Below are 6,403 nucleotides of genomic sequence, written 5' to 3' on the forward strand. Positions count from 1 at the left end.
TTCTTTTTTTTTTTGGGGGGGGGTTTGTTTCCTTATTGAATTACTTATATTTTTTATTATTTATCAGAATTTTTTATATTTACTGTTGAAAGTATTGCAGATGTCCCCTTTGTATTTTTTTTTTCATTGACCGCCCCCCCCCCCCGCCCCCCGCTTCACCCCGTACCCGCCCCTCCCAGGCCTTCACCATTCTATTGTCTGTGTCCAAGGGTTATGCAAATATGCATATAAATTCCCTGGTTAATCTCTCCCCTCCCACCCCCTCACCCCGCCTTCCCTCTGAAATTCCTCAGTTTGTTCCATATTTCTATGTCTCTGGTTCTATTTTATTCATCTTTTTTTTCCCCATTGGATTCTACATTCAGCTATTTTTTTTTTAGTTATTTTTATTGTTAGGAGTATTACAGATGTCCCCCATTTCCTCCCCTTGCCCCCTTCCATCCTGCTTCCGCGGCCTCCCCCCACCCCCCTTCACCGCACTGTTGTCTGTGTCCATGGGCTATGCATATATACATAGAAGTTCTTTGGGTAATCTCTTCCCCTCCCTGTACCTCCCCTCTGAGATCTGTCTCTTCCATGCGTCCATGTCTCTGGACCTATTTTGTTCATCAGTTTATTTTGTTCATTATATTCCACACATAAGTGAGATCATGCCATTTATTTTGTTTATAATTGTCTAGAGTAATGTTATCTTAAACATGTCATCATGAAGCCAAAGGAATAGGTAGTAACCCGGAATAGCAAACTTGAAGCTGTTCCAGAAAGCCAAAGGGTGTTTCAGGGGTTGCTTGCTATTATTTTATTTTTTCATCACTAAAAAGGATTTATTCAGGGGGAAAAAAGGATTGCAATTCAGAACTTGCAGACTTGGTGAGCCATGTGCAAATTCTCATTCTTTTATTAAAATTTTTATTAAGTATGTGACTTGACAATACCTTGTGTCAATGTTTGGGGTTTTATTTTGTAGAATGGGACTACCCCTTCAAAGACAGCTAATATTCTGATCATGGGATATCAAAAGCCCCACAACTAAAAAATGCTGCTTACAATTTCTATTCACAGCTCTCTCCCTCTCCTAAAATAAAAAGCAGGGTGTGGTTTTGCCCTTACAGGGCATCAGTTTCATATATCCCTACATAAATGCTTGAGAAGAGAAAAACAATGGAAGTTTTACAATGCAATCTTTGGATGAGCAAAACAAGTTTGGAGTTACTTCCCAAAGTATTAGAAATCTGTTTACACTGCAATGAAATTCTGCTTTGATGAGCTGGTTGGTTATTCGACAAATATGCAAATATATTGGCTTTGTTTACCTCATCTGTAAAAAGATTCTGCATTTGTATCTCCAAGAGCTTTTCTAACCCTTAGATTTTTGTAAATGTAATTTATTGTCAACAAATGATTCAGCACTATGACTTTAGAGTTCAGTGTACATCTTCCTTTCTTGCCTTTCATTTATCTAGCTTTTACCCAACAACCACAAAAGAAATAATCAAGTGATGCATAAGACCTTGGACCAAATTGGCTTTCTGAAAAAAAAAAATTATTATTATGTATTACGCTTTTTTTTTTTTTGTATGTACAAACTATGGCATGCAGCTTGCTTGAGGAACAGGTTACCATACAGAAGCCCAGCCTCAAGAAGCCAGGGATGGGCAATGCAGGGGGCACATTAAATAGAGATAGCTCTCTTTTTTGGAGGCAAATCAAACTAGATGTTCAACCTGGCTGTGTCACTTACTAGTTGTGTGAGCCAGACAAGTTATTTTTAACCCTGACTTTTCTCATTTGTAAAACAAGGGCAATGATGACTACCTTGATGAATTTTTGTGAGGATAGAGATTAAATAAAAGTGTGTCCTGCACATAATTATACCTCAGGGTGTGGCTGTTATCAGGAGGGAAGTGAGAGTACAGATGGTTGTGCAGAGGCCTTTCCAATTCTCATGACACCTTGACTCATGGATGTAAATCTGGTATTCCCTTCCCTACCCACAAAACAGGGGACTAGTAGGCACAAGAGAAAGGAACCAAGCACATCCGCTCAATTTTTCCTCTCACATTTGTCAATCAGGTAAGTCACTTCTTGGGGAGGAATAAATGAGAAGCAAGAAGGCATAGCCAGAGTGTTCTTGCATTGTGGCTTTCAAATAGTTTTTGATCATGATTCTTTATAAGAAATGTATGTTACATAATGACTCAGGGAATGAATATATACTTGAACATACTCATAAACACACACACATGCACATATAAGTTATACATTGAGTTTAACATATATTTAAATGGAATTTAATTGAAAGTAATGTTTTTGAGGCAACATTTTTTCTTACTTCATGAAATGCATGCTGGTCTTTTCTATTTCTTAAAAAAAAAAAAAAATGTTGAGAAACCCATTAAATTCACAGCCCCTAATTGATCATGATCTGAAGTTTGGAAGTCATCTCTTCATAAAAATCCACACTTGGAAATGCGATGCTAGGCAAATAAGAGTTGATATTGTTCCCTAAAAACTATGTGTCAGCCATTGTGCTAAATGCTTTACGTAGATGATTTCAATTCACTCGGTGACAGTGATATTAATTCCTGTTTTGCAGAGGATGACATTTTGTCAGATATCCTGTTTTCTCTTCCAGTTCCCTTCTCTACCGATTTCCATTCGGCTCTGTGTCCCAGATGAGCACGTGAAGCTAGGAGGCTGACCTTAGTGAGCTCTCTCTGTCTTCTGCCTTGGGGTTCGTTTTGTCTGCGACCAGAAGATGAGAAGGCAGGAGGAGTGTGAGTTCATGGTCTTCGTCTCTCCATTTTTCTTTCTGGTGGTTGTCGCTGAAGAATGCAATTCCTGGTGTGTGTGTGTGTGTGTGTGTGTGTGTGTGTGTGTGTGTGTGTGTTGTTGTTGTTGTTGTTCAGGTAATTACTACCACTCCTTGCTCCCTTAGGTCTAAGGATAGTAAGACTCCATTGGCACTCTCTGCCTTGCTAGACACAGGACACTTGGCCATCATTTGTTAGTTTCCCTCAGTCTTGTCCACATGTTTGTAAATAGCCCCTTTATTAAATTCTCAGCTATTCCACTTGGATATGCCATCTGTTTCCAACATGGATTTTGACTGTTGTAAGAGGCAACTGCAATAATTCAAGTAGGAGATGATGGTAGCAGTGGATGTGGAAAGAAATGGCTGGACCCCTGATTGTATTTTGAAGGAATAGCTGATAGAATTTGCTGGTGGGTGAGATGTAGTGTGTGAGAGAAAGAAAGAATTTAAGAGTGACTTCAAAGCTATAGCTTGAGTAGCCGGAAGGAGGGGATTGCCATTTAATGGGACTGGGAAGACTTGAGAAAGAGAAAGTTAGAGGTGGGGACTTTTTCATGTTAAGTTTGAAATACCAGCTTGATAGCTAAGCAATGTTTTCAAGTAGGCATTTGAATATTCATGCATGGCATCAAGAGAGAAGTCTCAACTCATAAGCTCATAGATAGTCTTATGAAATCACCCATTGCATGAGTGGAGAGAGAAACAAGCGGAACAAAGCCTATGTTTGGGGAATCTTCCATATTTGGAGTTTGAAGATATGAGGAAAACCAAAAAATTAGACTGAAAAAGAGTGACAGAAACCAGGTGAGTGTGGTGGAAGACTAACCGTTGACTGCTAGAGATCCTTGGTGATATTTATAAGAAAAGTTTCTGTGATGTGATGGAGTGGTCAAGAGAGGATGGGAGGAGAAAGGTGAAGATATGATCATAAGACATCTCTTCCAAGGAATTTTGCTGAAAAGGCAATTAGAGAAATAGGGCAGTGCCCAGAGGGAGAAGCAGTATAAGGAGAGGTGTGTTTTTTTTTTTTAAGATGGAAGAAATAAAAGCATGTTTATCTGCTAGAGGAATGACTTTACAGATAGTTTAACAAAAGTCATTGAATTACATAATTTAAGAATGAGAAGAAAATGTAGAGACTACTCCCCCCTCAACACACACACCAACGGCCTCGTTTTTTAAATGAGGAAATCGTTGATTTCTCAGAGGAGTTGATTAACTTTTCTAAAGCCTTGACAGAGTCCAGTTATCACTTACCCTTATTGTCTCTTTTCCGGATGTATATAATGTCAGGGTCATAAGATGAAAGGGTTATAGAATTGCCTTTCCCTATATTTCCTCACCCCTCTTTTCAGGAATTAGCTCAGATCTATATTAATGTAGTCTAAATTCCTGACCAGCAGCCATTTAGCCCCGCTCACATAATGCTGTATATAAAGCTAAATGGCACTCAATAAATATTTTCTTCCTTTCTCCTTCATTCCCCTCCTTTTATCCTCTTTCTTCCCTCCTTTCCTCTAATGATCCTGTCATGATCTGATAATCTGCCATTAGGAATTCATCTTTTGGTTGGGGTATGAATATTCTTGGTAAGGAGGATACTAAGGTTGGATCAACAGACGCCTCTGCGAAGTCTTTTAAGAGATCCTTTTGGCGTTATAACTAGTAAAAGGAATACTTTAATTGGGGTGTAGAAAGGAGAGAAAAAAGAAGAGATTTAGAGCAAGAGGGACAGAGGACTGGCCTGGGCAGGAATACTATGAGGACCTAGGGCAGTGGGGAAGGAGATGGGATGCTGGGAAACCAGAGGGGAAGGCCAGAAGTCCAGTTCTCTTTGCTCCAGTCAGCCTCGTGTACATCCAAGTCAGGTGACCCCACCCCTGCCCTATGGCTATTATACAATAATTTATAGCTATTTCTCCTGTGAGTTTTCGCTTTCTTTTCCTCAACTTGTTTCATTTTTTCCCCCCTCCTTTCCTACTTTCCTTTCTAAGTACAATTTATTTAATCTGGAACATGTGAGTAGAAGAACAGAGAACTGCAGTGTGTTTGACCTGAGTGACAGCACCCAGGAGGCATGTACTTCTGGATCAAGGCTCTCTTCTCTTCTAGGCTGTGAGGAAGGAAATTTGAGGCACTCGGGATTTCAGGGGAAACTTGGAAATTTGGGTAATGCAGGTGACTTTTTCTCATTGGAGATTTCCCAACAACTCCTCATTTCATTCCATCTTTGCTTGTCTTTCCCCCTTGCCTTTCTCGGTCTGTTTCCTCCCTTCCCTAGCTAGGATTCCACTTGTAGGCAGCAGCTTTATGCATTGAATAAATCAAGCCCTCCCTGCTGAGCTGTCAGCAAATGGAACTGACCAACAGAACAGTTTGTGTAAGTGCATCTTGTGCCTGGGCCAGGCAGACAAGCACAATTATTTGATTGCTGGAGATTGCCACTAAATGAGGGTGAAATAGTGGGCCTGAGACTTGTTGGTGAATATTATTAATAATATAGTGTCATGCATTAATAACATAGTGTCATGTGAAACAAAGCTACACTGGAGGGTCTGTCTGAAGTCCCATTTTAAATCACATTTTCAGGGAGCTAAGAAGTAATAAAGCAAGGTGTCTTTAAGCACTTTGGGAGTTTCAGTTCGACTTAGGCTAAAGTGAAGAGAATGCATATTGCTGTCATGAGTTATTTGGTGGGCAGAATGAAGCATGGTAAGGAGGATACTAAGGTTGGATCAACAGACGTCTCTATGAAGTGTTTTAAGAGATCCTTTTGGTGTTATAACTAGTAAAAGGAATACTTTAATTGGGGTGTAGAACGGAGAGAGAAAAAAAGAGATTTAGAGCAAGAGGGACTGAGGACTGACCTGGGTAGAAATACTATGAGGACCTGGGGCAGTGGGGAAGGAGATGGGATGCTGGGAAACCAGAGGGGAAGGCCCGAAGTCCAGTTACATTCAGAAACATCACATTACTATAGTGCTCTTTTGTGAAAAAAATCATCTTCATTCTCATCATTATCGTCCTTGGAGAGAGGCCGTTGCAAAAACTCCATGAAATTCTTTCTGGCCACTGTGATGTCCTTAGTTACTGCATGGTCAACTTTCTTAGCCCACATACCACCACAGACAACCCTTCCAGTCTCTTCTTCTCCCTTCATAAACCATATTCCTGCCAAATGTGATCTGTCACCATTGTTCTCCACCTGTGCCCTTGGGCTTTTATTCAAATCATTACCTTCACTCCAAGCGCCTTCCCTCTGCCCATCTCTGTCCCTCAGTGAAAGGCCTAGAAGATCAAATGTACATTCCGTGAAGCCTTTTTTCTTCATCCGTTTGGAACAGGCATGCACAAACATTTTATGTAAAGGAACCAATCGTAAAATTTTAGTCTTTGCAGGCCACATATAGCTTCTGTATTCGTTGTTTTATCAAAATGTAAAAACTATCCTTAGCTCGTGGACTATTCAGAAACAGACCACAGGTGAATTTGGCTCATGGGTCCTAGTTAGTTAATTTATGGTCTAATTTGTGATCTCTTCTTTATCGGAATTCCTGTACCATTCTGTTACACATGCCACTTACTACA

The sequence above is a fragment of the Cnephaeus nilssonii genome (genome assembly GCF_951640355.1).
Source record: "Cnephaeus nilssonii genome assembly, chromosome: 3".
NCBI lineage: Eukaryota > Metazoa > Chordata > Mammalia > Chiroptera > Vespertilionidae > Cnephaeus > Cnephaeus nilssonii.